Source organism: Pelodiscus sinensis, chromosome 18, assembly GCF_049634645.1.
Source record: "Pelodiscus sinensis isolate JC-2024 chromosome 18, ASM4963464v1, whole genome shotgun sequence".
Classification (NCBI taxonomy): domain Eukaryota; kingdom Metazoa; phylum Chordata; order Testudines; family Trionychidae; genus Pelodiscus; species Pelodiscus sinensis.
Window position 1 is genome coordinate 23893639 of NC_134728.1, and position 14569 is coordinate 23908207.

A 14569-nucleotide genomic window follows, 5' to 3' on the forward strand; every position below is an offset into this window, starting at 1 on the left:
AACTGCTTAATGGATTAATTTACCTTATGCCAATTACCTGATGTGGTTATAGCAAAAGACTGTTGTGTTCTTCCAGGCCAAGGGGCTGCTGGAAGTGTATAAAGGCCCTTGGGTCCTGATCCATTTTTGTCTCATGTCTGCTTGGATGCTCCTGGGGGAAGCTGCAAGCCATAACAAATGAGATCCTAGGATATCCCGGGGCCCCTTTAAAGCAGTGTTTCCCAATTGGTGCTCCACAGAACCCTGGAGAACACTGCTTTAATGAATACTGACGTAGGGTCGCAAATCTACTTGAAATTTCATACTGAGGAAACCTAAGCCACAACGATTGAGATCCCAGTCAGTGGCCGGAACCACCCTGGATATGGATTTTTAACTATGACCATCTAAATTTCAAAACCTGATTACAAAGGGAGACAGCTGAACTGGAATTCATTTGCAAATTCAATGCTATCAATTTAGCACTGAATAAGAATCTTAGCTGGTTAAGGTATTACAAAGACAATTTCCCCTCTCTTGATATACACATTTCCACATCAACTGCTGTGAATAAGCCACTTCCACCCTGACTTCATAGAATTATAGAGTGGGAAGAGACCTCAGGAGTTCATCGAGTCGAGCCCCCTGCCCAAAGCAGAACCAATCCCAAGCAAATCATCCTAGCGAGGACTTTCTCAAGCCGGGACTTAAAAACCTCTAGGGATGGAGATTCTACCACATCCCTAGGCAACTAATTCCAGAGTATCACCACCTTCATAGTAAAACAGTTTTTTCTAATATCCAACCTAGATCTTCCCCACCTTAATTTGAATTAGACTTGATTAGCCTCATTTACACACGCACCCTCTTTCTTTTGTTGTCCTTCTACATACCTATACCTATGTAAACTGCACTCCAATTTCTGATTAAGTGGATTTTACCCATTAAAGCTCATGCCCTAATAAATCTGTTAAGGGTATGTCTACACTTGCACCCTCTTTTGAGAGAGGGATGCAAATGCAGGTGAGCAAAATTGCAAATGAAGCGCAGATTTGAATTTCCTGCACTTCATTTGCATAATCACGGACTGCCGCTATTTCGAAATAACAAACGCTGTGCAGACATGGTTATTTTGAAAGAAACCCCTTCTTTCGAAATAACCGATAAACCTCATTTTTTGAGGAGTAAGGGTTATTTCAAAAGAAGAAGTTTCTTTCAAAATAACCGCGTTTACACAGCATTTGTTATTTCGAAATAGGGTATTTCAGAATAGCGGCGTTCCGCGATTATGCAAATGAAGCATGGTAAATTCAAATCCGCACTTCATTTGCAATTTCACTCAGCTGCATTTGCATCCCTCTCGAAAGAGGGTGTAAGGGTAGAAATACCCTTAGTTTCTAAGGTGCCATAGGACTCCTTGTTGTTTTTACGGATACAGACTAACACAGCTACCCTTCTGAGACATCTGTTATATAACTGAACTTCAAGAACTGAACTCAGGTTGGTATGTATATTGATCTTTTAACCAATACTCTTATTCTTTTTTAATACATTTTAGTTTAGCTAATAAGAACTGGCTTTAAGCGTGTATCTGGGATAGGTCTGAAATACTCATTGACCTGAAGGGTGATGTGTCCAATCCTTTTGGATCGGTAGAACTCTATTTGACTGGAGTGTTTGGATAGTGGCCTGAGGCTGGATACTTTGTGGGAACTGCGTGGTTTGGACTTTGATTGACCTCCAATAAGGTCAATAAGGCCAGAAGCTGTTTGAGCTGGCTGGGGATTATAAATATTGGGAAAACCACCAGCTTTGGGGATTGGCCATCTCATTTCTTGCAGTGCTCTCTAACTGAGTGACCTAGATGGTTCCCCTGGGAACCCACAAATCACAGGGAGCTAAAGTGGCTTTGCTTTACAGTGAGGGCCCGGGCTTAGTTTTTTTACAGGACTCAAGCATGGAGAATGGAACTGGCTGGAAAAAAGACAATTCTACTTCATGACAACTTTTGATGTTTTTGACTTTTCTTTTTTCATTCCACACTGGACTCAAAAGAACTTCCAAACATTTTTGCAAAATTAAATAGGGTCAAAACATCATTGTTTGGATCAGAACAGCCAGGTTTTTGTTCTCTCTTTGTAGCTCTTGCCCTTCTGCCTCCATTCTGTTGAAACTTGCATAAATATTGATACATCCTCACAACATTTTGTTTTTGATGCAATGGGCCTTTTCAGAAATAAAGTGTAGTCAATACCTTTCCAGACCACTGTCACAGAAGAGTAACACGTTTGCCATCCTGGGCAGATTCCTTGCATATTTCTGAGCTGGACTTTGGAACAACTGAAGAAGTGTTTACTCCCTATGAAATCATCCCAGGTTTTACAGTACGTTGGGTGCATTGTGGGACAGGTCTGTATGTGTTACACACTGTAGATGAGTCCAATAAAAACACTTCAGGGAAGAATTGTTTTAGACATAGTCCATAAGGCTGGTAATTACTTGCTTTAATATCAAACTGTATTGCATTGATCCAGTGAGCTTCTGAAGACTGGAAAGAATACAAACACCGATAATTCATTATTACAGAGCCAGCTGCCCATTCTTTATTAAAAAGAGCAAGTCACAGGAACTCCCAAGGAAGGAAGATATTTGGTTGGTGGACCACTATCTGCATTTTGTATTTGATCACAGTGGGACCAATGTTACCTGTAAGCTGTGCATTGGTGCGGCGACACAGGAGAGGTTCAGATCCCACCCAGCTGATGAGAAGAGCATTCACAGCTAAGTTTTGTTTCTACTGGCAGTGCACATTCACATATGCTTTGGTGCACATGCCACAAATTTATTCTGCACTATTTCTCGGCTTGACATCATGTCTCTGATCTTTCCCTGTAAATATGAGTCACATCTCTTTGTCTTTCAGGGAATATAATGTTATCATCTGTAGTACAGTGAACTTTTGCCCATTTCTTTCGGATTAATGTTAGATCCAATGTCGTGAATAATTCACAGAGCCTTATTTAATATAATTTTTCTGACAGCCAGTGGCTGGGAATAGCATTTTGGGACATGCTGTTTGCAACCAATGAACTCCAAAAATAAAGAATTGATGCTTATCCCGTGTGAACTGGGAGCATACAGTATGGGAGGGAAATAAAGAAGAGTAGGCATGTACCTTTCAAAGGAATTGCTGATAATTCTTTCATAAGAATAATGTGAAAAAGCTGAATATTGACATACCCTCACAGTTTTCTCTTTCTTGCTATCACATGGCATGATACTAACCTGTATAATGATCAGTACACATTGGCACAAACTGGTCAGACAAGACAGGATTTTTCCAATGTGATGGTGCTGGCAGTTGTGGTGTGAGGCCATATAAGGAAACTACACATTGTAGATTGAAAACAATCTTCGACAACTGGAGGACTCTGGGCTCTTCCATGTCTTCCTTGCTGCAAAACCCTGCTGCATTTCCAAAGAGTTTGTTTTCGGTATGCAATGTATGTGTCAGGTATGCATTTGCCAGTATCCCAGTGAAGATAGCTTCTGTCATCTACGCATATCTGTGTGGGTGTGCAGGATCTCAGGGTCTGTGTTGTGTGTGAAAGTGTGTAGGAGAGTGATCTGGTACAGCCCCTGCGCAGATAGATATGTATTCGGTATATGTGCCTACAAGTTGCTGGTACTTGTGCATATTGGTTTGTGTTGTGTGTGGCTGTTTTCATGCAGAGGTGAGGTTCTAGTGCTTGTGCATTCAGGAGGTTGCCACACCAGACTTCACATACTCACGTGGTAGCCTTCTCTCCCTATTTTATAGGGGGAAACTGAGGCACAGAGCTATGCTTGACTTGCTCAAGAACACACAGCATTCCATGGCAAAGCCAGGGCTAGACCCCAGAAGTCTTCTCCCTTGTCAGTGGTGTGACTCCTGCTGTGCTTGTGCAGAAAACATCATTGCTACTACTTGTTATTTACAGAGCCTGGTACTTTTACAAAGCACATACATTCTGCCCCTCCACCTAAGCCACTGAAAGTCTAAGTGAAGGATTCGGCAGCAGGGGAGAAGAACATGAAGAAGGTAAGGCTGAGAGTCCAGATCACTTGTATAACTAGTGCAGGCCTCTTGAGGGTTACTGAAGTCGAATGTACTAATTTGTATTCAGTCTAGACACAAGGGTTCTGTGCAAGATTTTGCTATTTTAACTTTACTACGTTTGTAGAGTAAAAGGAAAACGCACGTGCTTTATTTACATTATTGTATTTTTCAAAAACGTAGGGAAAAAGTTTGCATTAATAAAAGAAGAATAGAGCTTGCAGGTAGACAGTATTTTCAGTTTTTCTCTCTTTTGCTGGGATAAAAAAGGGGCTGGAGGTTCAGAAATGAGGGCAGGGGACCGGGAGGGTTGGGGGCTCAGGGTGGGGTGGAAGTGCTGGAGTGAGGGTGGTGCACTGAAGGACAGGGTTCGGGGGACAGGGGGCTCAGGGCAGGGGTGGAGGTGCAGATGTCAGACTGGGGTTCTGGGAGTGGAGGGGCTGAAGTCAGACCAGGGGGTGAGGACTCAGAATAGGGCTGGGAGTGCAGGATTGAGAACGGGGCTGAGAGTGTGGGGGAGCTCAGGGCAGCGGTGAGGGTGCAGAGGTTGGTGTGTGTGAGGGCTCAGGGCAGGGGTGAGGGTGCAGAAGTCAGGGCAGAGGGCTGGTGAGAAGTGAGGGAAGGGGGATAGGAGGGTTGGGGCTCAGAGCAACAGTGGACGGGGCTGGACTGAAGGCAGGGGTTGGGGGCTGAGGGCACAGGGTTTGGTGGGGGGGGGGCTCAGGGAAGGGAGTGGGATGCAGGAGTGAGGGCAGGGGGTTGGGTGTGGGGGGGCTCAGGGCAGGGGATGAGGGGTGCCGGAGTTAAGGCAGGGGTGGGAGGGAGGCTCAGGGTAGCGGGTGTGGTGCAGAACTGAGGGAAAGGGCCTAGGAGGGTTGGAGAGTCTCCAGGCATAGGATGGAGAGTGCTGGAATGAAAGCAGGGGGTGGGGGCTTAGGGCAGAGGGTTTGGTGTGTGCCGAGGCTGAGGGCCCTCTGGCACTGTGTTGGTCCTAGCTCTTACCATTTAGGAGGAGTTCTTGAACAAGCAGGCTGGCAGATAGACACACAAACTGTCATCATATATATAGTAGCCCATTGTCTGCGAGTCTGTAATGCTGAAATGCTGGCTGTTCCCTCTGGGTGGCGCTGTTGCCTCCTGCTGTGGTGCTCAGCTGACTTCTGTGCCACTCAGCTGGGCTGCCACGGGGGAGCAAGCGGCACATGCAGCCACTTGCGCCACTTGCTCCCCCGCGGCGGCCCGGCTGAGTGGCACAGAAGTCAGCCAAGCGCCACGGTGGGAGGGGTGGGGGGGCAGGGTGGTGATGTATATGGCCAGGGGGCAGGGCCTGGCCGTGTACGTCACTGCCCCGCCTCCCTTCATCTCCCACCATGGTGCTCGGCTGACTTCTGCGCCGCTCAGCCAGGCCGCCAGGAGGGAGCCCAAACGGCTGCTTGCTCCACTTACTCCCCCACGGCAGCCCGGCTGAGCGGCGCAGAAGTCAGCCGAGTGCCACGGCAGGAGGCAAAGGGGGGAGGGGTGGTGATGTGCTGCATGACAGCAGCTCCAGGCCCCACCCCCTGGCAGTGAACATCACCGCCCCATGCTCCTTCACCTCCCGCTGTGGCGCTCGGCTGACTTCTGCATCGCTCAGCTGGGCCGCCGCGGGAGAGGAAGCGGAGCAAGCGACCATTTGGGCTCCACGCTCCCCCGAGTGAGAGGCAGGAGTGGGAGGAGAAGAGAAAGATAGAAACAGAGAGAGAGGCAGGAGATGGAGGAGAGCTGAGAGAGAAAGAGAGAGAGGTGGAGGCAGTAGGAGGAGGAGACAGAGAGAGAGAGAGAAAGGCCGAGCCAGAGACTGGAGGTTCAGGAGAGAAGACCGAGATGGAGGAGAGACCTGAAAATCCCGTCTTATGATGGTCTAATTGGCTAGTAGATAAATAGATAGATAGATAAAGTGCTTAGAAAGGGCTCGGTGTCCCTTTCTAGTTAGCCAGAGTTACAGTCAACAAATACCTGGCTTGAGTTCCCTTATCAATGCTCCTTGCAAAAAACCAACCAAACAAACAAAAACAACCAACCAACCAACACCTACATCCAGTGACAAAATGGACCAGCTCCATTGGCCCTGCTGGCTGAGGGCCTCCCCTCATGTTAGGGCAGGGACAATAGATCATGTTGGTTCATGTTGTGCCAGGGCTGGTCCTGGGCAACGGAAGGGGGGACTTGTCTCTGGGGCCCCTGGAAAGCGTGGACCCTTGGGCAGAAGGGGCAGGCATAGAGGCAGCTAGCTCTCAGCACCACCCAGACTGTGCCATGCCTTCCCTAGCCTTAGCCCTCAGCACTGCCTGCACCATGCCATCTGCGGCTCTCCTAGTGATTTAATGGGCCCAGGTTCCAGCCACTGCAGCTGTTGCAGTAGTGGAGGTGTCAGCCCAGAGCCCTGGGCCCTTTTAAATCTCTGGGCCCTGGGGCAATTGTTCCTTTCCCTCCATCACCTCTGTCTTGTGCTTATTCTACTTCCAAGTGCTATTTCTGTATCCACACTGTTAGGGTGCATCTATACTACAGGGTTTAACTCGAAATAAGCGATGCAAATTGAGCTACGTCAATTGCATATCTTCCTTCAAAATAGGGAGCGTCTACACAGCACTTATTCTGAAATAAAGCACTCTTCCTCCAACTTTCCTTATTCTTCGTACAGTCAGGGTTACAGGAGTCAGAGTAAGAAGTCCTCCAGCTTGACAGTATTTTGACACCACAGGAGAGTCCCGATTATCTGACGTCAACGTGACCAAGGGGTGGTCGGATTAATGAGAATGTCAGATAAAACAGAAACTGGTATGCAATCATGTTTATTACTAATTATTCTCCAGAACAACTAACATACTGTAATATTATTGTACAGAACAGCTAACATACTGTAATATGTAACTAACAACTAACATACTGTAATACTGTAACAATATTATTCTACAGAACAACTAACAGAATACTGTAGAGCAAAATGCTAAAGTTATTGTTTAAAAAAATTAGTGATTGAAGTTTGTTTCCCAGCTTTGTTTCTCTTCCTTGTGGCGAGGTCACACCAGCGTCTCAATAACATAACATCACTAGCAGTTGCCTCCCCTTGTTGTTCAACGTAAGCCAGTGCCGCCTCGAGAGCCTTGACCCCTTCGCTATGACTAATTCTCTCCGTTTTGTCATTGTCATTTGTATCTTCATCTTCATCATCTTCATTGTCATTGTCATCCCGATTCACAAGAGCTATTATGTCGCGGTCAGTCAGTTCCTGTTGCTCGTCTTTCTCCATCCATTCCTGAATATCATCATCATTCACCTTCTCGTAGCCTGGAATTTGTTGTAGCAAAGGTAGCAGGTTATCACAATTTTCTTGCATCATTTCTTGTGTGTTTTCGTCATTCAGAAGTAACTTTCTCCATGATCTTGCCAGAGTTATCGGTTCAATCTCTTCCCATGATTGTGCGATCCAATAAATAACATCTTTTATGTTCACTGTCCTTAGCTTATCTAGCATACCATTTCCATTGTCTATCGCCTCAATGAGCGTAGTTAAAAGCTTATGACAATATTTTCTCTTTAACGCTTCAAGCACACCCTGGTCCATAGGCTGACACAACAAGGTGCTATTAGGAGGAAGAAAAATCACTCTAATGTTCCCACGGAGCATTCATCTTCATGAGGATGAGATGGCGCATTATCAATGACAAGGATTGCTTTCCTTGGTAGGTGTATGGAATTCAAAAATTGTTCAACTTCAGGAAGAAATTCATTGAAAAACCAGCCTCAGAAAATTGCTGAATCCATCCATGCATTCTTCTGATTCTTGTACGAAACGGGTAGAGCACTAGGCGATATGTTTTGGAAAGCTCGTGGGGTTTTTTTGACTTCCCAATAAATGTGAGTCTTAGTTTGTGGTTACCAGTAGCGTTACTACAGGATAGAATCGTCACTCTTTCCTTACTCCGTTTATACCCAGGAGCTGAAGCTTCAGCCCAGGAAACTAGAGTTTTTGAAGGCAGCATTTTATAGTTTAAGCCTGTCTCATTGCAGTTATAAATCTGCTCATATGATAATCCTTCATTTTCAATGAGACAGTGAAAATTTGCTTTACATTTCAGAAACCCTTCCAGATTTGCTGATAATTTTTCACCACATATACTGAGCTGTCTTAACTTCTATCGTTTTTTCCAGCGATCAAGCCAGCCTACACTAGCCGTGAAATCAAGTTCCCCTTCATTAAATTCCTTTTGGAAACTCAGGGCTTTCTCTTGCAGAATCTGGCCTGGGATAGCCATTCCCTTTTCCCTTTGCTGTGTGAATCATAAGAACAAAGCTTCACTCACTTTTTTCATATTCACATTTTTTCATTGTTTTTCTGTCCTTCAGTCCTGCAATTGAAGGTTGATCAGAGCACCACTTTTCTAACTCACTTCTTTTCCTCTTCCAGTCACCAACTGTAACCCCACACCGAGTTCAGATGCAATTTTTTGCATGGACTCACCTTTGTCTATTGTCGTTAATGCTGCAAGTTTTTGTTCAATGAAAAGAACCACTTTTTTTCTCTTTCCACATGCCATGTTCCTCAAATAATAAAATTATATTATACAGTATTGCACTGAAGGGAAAATGGAATTGGAAAAATGAAACGTAATCACAGTAGAAACATAAATGAAACACAAATCACAGCAGAAACATAAATCACTGGTGCAAAGTAGGAAATGAAGGCACGGCCATAGCGGTATGTGACGCATGGACATGTAAAGAGCACGTCGAATGTCTATGTCGGATAAACCGGAAGGTCGGATGAGTGAAGATCGGATATCCTGGACTTCACTGTATTTCGAAATAGCTGCCTGCTGTGTAGACACAGACTAAGGGTATGTCTACACTGCCACCCTAGTTTGAACTAAGGTGGCTAATGTAGGCATTCGAAGTTGCAAATGAAGCCCGGGATTTAAATATCCCGGGCTTCATTTGCATCATGCTGGGTGCTGCCATTTTTAAATCCCCCTTAGTGCAGACTCCATGCCCGTGGCTACACGCGGCACGGAATAGGTAGTTAGAATTAGGTTCTCTAATTCGAACTACCATTACTCCTTGTGGAACGCCACTGGCCAGACCCTGCTAGCCAGGATGTAATTATAGGGACAAGGGGTGGAGATGGGTAGCCTTCCCCCTTCAGCCAAGCAGGATCAAAGTCTTCTCACAGAATCTTTTGCTCAGCTGTGGAGGTAAGGGAATGGTGAGAAGAAGAAAAAGCTCTGAGGCGCTAGTACAGCCATGCTCCAATTTCTCCCTTCTTCAGCTGCTACCACTCCCTGGCTTAGCCACACTCTCAGAAGTAAGCCAGCTGCCTCCTGAGTAAGAAATCCACGTGGCTGCTCAGATGTAGCAGTAGGTCACCAGGTGGTTGACTTAGCTGACCATGGCCACTGAGATATCCACGTCCTCATAAACCCAGTGGGGAAAAGATTCCTCACACGACAGACACCCCAACGGGTGAGATTTTGGATGTGAAGGATTATTTCCCCATCCTGTCTGGGGTCGAGGAAGCAAGGTGCAAAATGAGACAACCTCCACAAAAGCAACTGAGTAAGGAGGGAGCACAAAACTCCCCCTTCTCCCTGGCCATGGTGCTGGGCGTTCGATGTGGAAGAGCACAATGGGAATGTGATGAACAGTTGGTGCCCTATTGTTCTTCTTTACAGAGGCCAAAGTCTTCCACAGCAGATGGGTGCTGTTGTCCTGGCTTCTGTGCTGGATGACATAGATTCTGGGGAGAGCTTTGTAGATCTAATCGAGGAAGAGAGCCAAGAATCTCAGCTTAGAAATACATAACTCAGATGTTTCTTGGCTCTCTGCTGCAACACCACTCTATGCTGTACACTTGAGACTTGGATCTTATTCTGTGCTAGGTAACATATCATGCAGTGCATCTGAGACTTGGCAGAGCTTTGCATGGGAGATGAATAGCAGTAGGTTGCAAGAGCAAAGAAGACATGAATTGACACCACCTCCAGCAAGTCGCTGTTCATTGTATTGTCACTTCATAGGATCCTGCTGCATTTAGAACTACGACACAGAACAGAGCATCATCCAAACAACCTACATGCGGGAACCAAATACAGGACCAGTGATCACAGTGACCTCCTCAAATGCTTTCTGCTGTCTTGGCTAAATTCCAGCCCCACTTTGCCAACCAAAACTTCTCTCTCATTTCAGTTAGAGAAGATATTCTTCATTTCCCTGCCTAGAATCATGCTGGTGCAGTTGGCTGCTCTGTTCCAGTCCAGACATAGGTGCATTTCAGTGGTGGCCGAGTAATCCTTGTATATCTGCACAGTCTGTAAAATGCTCTGGGACTGTCCAGGATAAAAGGTACTCTACAGATCTATTATTTCTACTGTCGCTATTACTGCTCCTCCGCATAGATGGGTATCTATCAGGCTTTGTACTATGCATTAGAAGTAAACCATAAAGTGTATTGTCTGCAGAAAATAGCTGCTGCTTTTACATTTGTCCTGTTGACCGTGCACATATAGAAAACGAAGTAATGATTTTTGCATATCTTTTATTCCTATGTAGACTACAGCAAACATTCCAGTGCTGCCTCCATTGCCAGCTAACTGACAATCAATAGCATCAGAAATGTTTATCATTACATATAACCACGTCAGACAAACCATTGGCAGGTGGGCTGCACGTCATCTTCATACCGGGCTGAAGTCCTAGGTACACTCTCTCCAGTGTGTACTAATGTGTCCTGGGGACTGGCTTCGGAAATTCTATAGATGAGGACTCATCCTGGTGTTGATGGTGGACTGGATAGTCCCTCCTGTACACAGTAGCAGCTCCCTCATAGCTGTGGGCCTCATAAGCTGAGATCCAAGCAATGAAAGAAACCACTACTCTCAGGGTGTGTCTAGACTCCAGGGTTTTTTCGAAAAAACTTCCCCTGCATCTAGACTGCTGTTGCATTCTGTTGACAGTAAATCGAAAGAATGCGACAGTTGTTTTGACCACGGAAAACCTCGTTTTACAAGGAAGAACGCCTTTTTTTTGAAAGTGCTCTTTTGAAAAAAGGCGCTATGTAATGCAAACTGTGCTTTTTCGAAAGAGCATCCAGACTGCCTGGGTGCTCTCTTTCAAAAAAGCGGCTTGCTTTTTCGAATGTACTGGTTGGAGTCTAGACGCTCTTTTTTCAAAAGAGTCTTTTTTGAAAGTATCTTTCAAAAGTATCTTTCAAAAAAGCCTCTTTCGAAAGAGGCTTGTAGTCTAGACGTAGCCTTAGTGGCTGTAATGACAACTCTGGAGTCAGTGTTAGGAGATGACACACCCACTTCTCCATGCAGAATACCTTCCCTGGTGTAAATCAGTATCACACTACTGAAATCAACAGTGCTGCATGTGATGTCACCACTGCCCTGAGTCAGTGACCAACTCCCGAAGCCAGGGTAACTGAGAAACTTAGAATTAAGTTTGAGAAGGCTCAGTCTGTAACTGCTCCAGTGGCTAGATATCAATGAGTAGAGCTGGTTAGAAATGGGATTTTTTTCCATTGACAATTTTGAGCTTCATCAAAATATCAAAATCTAGAATATTTCCATTCTAAAATGCTGCTGCGGTGCCTCATGCTCTTGTTATCTTCTATAGCTCAGACAACATCTTCCATGATCTACTCTCATAGTGCATCATGGTTGTCACTCTTTGTGACAACTGTTACTTAGTTGAAAACCCAATTTTCTGTTGAAAAATATTTTTGACAGAAAGTTTTCACCCAGTCCTAGCAGAAAGCTGCATCCCCACATCCACCCTGCCTGTGATGCTGCTGGGCCCACTGCAGACAGGAGCTGCTCTGGATGACTGGAGCAGCCCCTGTCCTCGGTGCACTCCATGGGGCTGGAGCAGCCCCTTGCCCACAGCACTAGCTCTGGCTCTGGCCCAGCCTTGGAAGAGGGTTGGAGCAGTGGAGCCAGAGCTGAGGCAGAGCCAGCCAGTTAGGGCCCAGCTGGGGCTGTATAAATAAGGGCTCCTGGAGGGGCAGAGACAGACTCACTCCTGCACCAACTGTGGAGCAGGAAGGACCTAGCTGCCAGAGATGCTGGAGGCTTCCTGATACAGAGCAGGGCTGGGGAAAGGTGGGCAGAGCTGGGCATGCTCCCAGGCTGCAGGGTCTGACACTAGGCCTGAGGCTACTAGAACTGCAGGGAGGCAGCCAGGACAGCAGAAAGCAACAGGTCCACACTCCTTGCCAATGACGAGTGGCCATGTCAGATAGCAGTTTGCCCCTGAGGCAGGGGCTAGATGATGACTGGCAGAGGGTCACTGAGGTAAGGTGGGCATAGGAGATTGTGGGTTCACTGGGAGGGAGGACCCCAGAGTGTGGGGGCACTGCAGCAGGGCAGTATCCAGAGGGGAGGATTGCTGCTGTCTGGGAGGGACGTGGCTCCTGACACAAGGTGGGGGAGCTATTATTAAAAGGTAACAACAGGTGAGACACCGGCCAGAAGAGGGCGCTCCATCACTGAATGAAGCAGATTCCCTGAATGACCAGCAGGAGGCGCCCTGGCGGTGAGTCCCACCCTGTTACACTTTCACATCCCTGATGTGAACAGCTCCAACTTGAGAGCATGCCCAGGAGGGGGTGATTATCAGCACCAGCATTTTGCAGGAGAGTTTGATGTTCAGATGCCTTGTTCTTTTTTAGTGCCCACAGCTTGTATTTAACCCTTGGATAACTTTTAGTTAAACAGCCCAGAACTTTAACACAACACCAACACTGCCTGGTGCTGATTACAGCTCACTGGAAACCAGAAGCCTGCTTCTCAGCTTGGAAAGTGGCCTGTGATCCCTGCAGCCACAAGCAGCAAGAGCAGCTACTCGGCTAGAGTTTGGTGCTAAATTTCCTGAGTACCTAAAAGAGGATCCAGCCTTTCTGCAGTTGTGTCTCCCTATCTGCTCAAACAATTCAGGATCTCGGCTCTGCCAAGGCAATTATGCGTGTGTTATCAAAGCTATTATTCCAAAGGGGTTTATGTGGTCATTAAAATAATGAAATATGAAGGAGGATGACTCGCGGCAGCTGCTGAGTAATGCGTCTCGAGAGCTGGATTTGAAGCTTTTTCAATTTCCATTCTCAGCGTGTGCATGGGTCTTGGATGAAGCGACAGCACTTCATCTGCACACTAGCAGCTTGCATAGCTAGTTTTGAAAGGCCCCAGGAATGCATAACAACAAGGAGCCACTCATGCTGGCTGGGAAGAGGCTGAGTTAGAGGAGACATCTCTGGTGCATTGCGAGGGACAAGCCCCACATAAAATATACTGCATTTAGTGCAGCCTTTACAATACAAATTCCAGGCAGTCACCAGCTGTTCACCTGCAGCATGGAAGGGCTTTCATAGGTATGAAGCCAGCTAACAGGTGTTACTTTGCCAGTCTCTAGGCGGAGGAAGAACAAAAGCTGCTCCTTACTGTTACCAAGGGCTCAAAGTGAGAGTAAAAAGCAGTTTACTTTTATACAACATCTGCCTTTTCCTTTTCCCCTAGCGCCAAGAGTTTGATCAGCCAGCTCAAAGCAGGAAGCAGAATTTGAGCCAGTGCTTCCTACACATTTGACAAGGCTGATCCAGATGTTGCACACTCCCAATGCTGACTCAGCCTGCACATCTGGAGTGGCACAGAGCTGATGGAGCGGATGGATGAACCTGGCCTGTAGTCACTATTCACTTGCGTAGTCACACACAGGAGTCAGGAAAAGAAGAACACGTTGTTGTATGTGAAAGACTCTGCCTCACACGTTGTTGTATGAATCCTGTTAGCTGTGTGCTTTTCTGGTGTTTTATATCCTGCGAGTGAAGAGTTAATGAGTTCTAAAAATATATTCATGTGGGCTAAACAGATCTATCTATCTATCCCATGATCTTGGTATCTGAAGCTACTGAGCTGCTATTTTCCTGTTGGCTAAAAATTCCAATGAAGCCATTAAAGGTGATACCTTGTTGCAAGCTGGTACTACTCGCCCCTTGTCTATTTAATTAGCTGGAGTCTAGTTCTTTTCTGTATGTCCCTGTTTTTTCAATACACGGCAAGTACAGCTGTCAAGGCAGTAACTGAGGAACAAAGCTTTTGTGGCCCAATATTCCAACTCCAATGTCTCCTTCAGTTCAAATTAACCCTGATTCTGTCTTTAGGATGTTTAATCCTCGTAAAAATATATCCCTTCATTTTCATTTCTTAAAGCCATTTCACATCACACGCCCAGCCCACTCCTGCGATAGTACACTCAGCAACAAAGGAACCTGGCAGCCTGTCCCCAAGGCCTGGGTGATGTGTCACAGGTTAGGCTTTGACCTGAGCACATACCTTTTAACTGCAGATTGCACTCTAAACACAAACGTGAGTCTGAGTTACAACCTTAAGCTACACGTGTCACTTCTCCATCTGCCTCTGAGTACCTGACTTTGCAATAGTGAAACACCAGGGGCGATGG

The 14569-nt window shown here is 46.2% G+C and overlaps 2 long non-coding RNA genes across 3 annotated transcripts; both read left to right on the top strand.

Moving 5' to 3' along the window:
* The first annotated feature begins 1300 nt into the window (after nucleotides 1-1300).
* LOC112547339 (uncharacterized) lies at nucleotides 1301-11868 on the top strand. 2 transcript variants are annotated; one of them, XR_012896553.1, is made up of 4 exons: nucleotides 1301-1479; nucleotides 2566-4060; nucleotides 6759-6895; nucleotides 10301-11868. It is a non-coding gene; the product is annotated as an uncharacterized LOC112547339 (long non-coding RNA). The 2 variants fall into 2 exon arrangements; XR_003091067.2 differs by lacking the exon at nucleotides 1301-1479 and having other exon boundaries at nucleotides 1491-4060.
* Nucleotides 11869-11878: 10 nt separating this feature from the next.
* Nucleotides 11879-14091, top strand: LOC142818859 (uncharacterized). The gene is made up of 2 exons (XR_012896552.1): nucleotides 11879-13068; nucleotides 13627-14091. It is a non-coding gene; the product is annotated as an uncharacterized LOC142818859 (long non-coding RNA).
* Nucleotides 14092-14569: the final 478 nt, after the last annotated feature.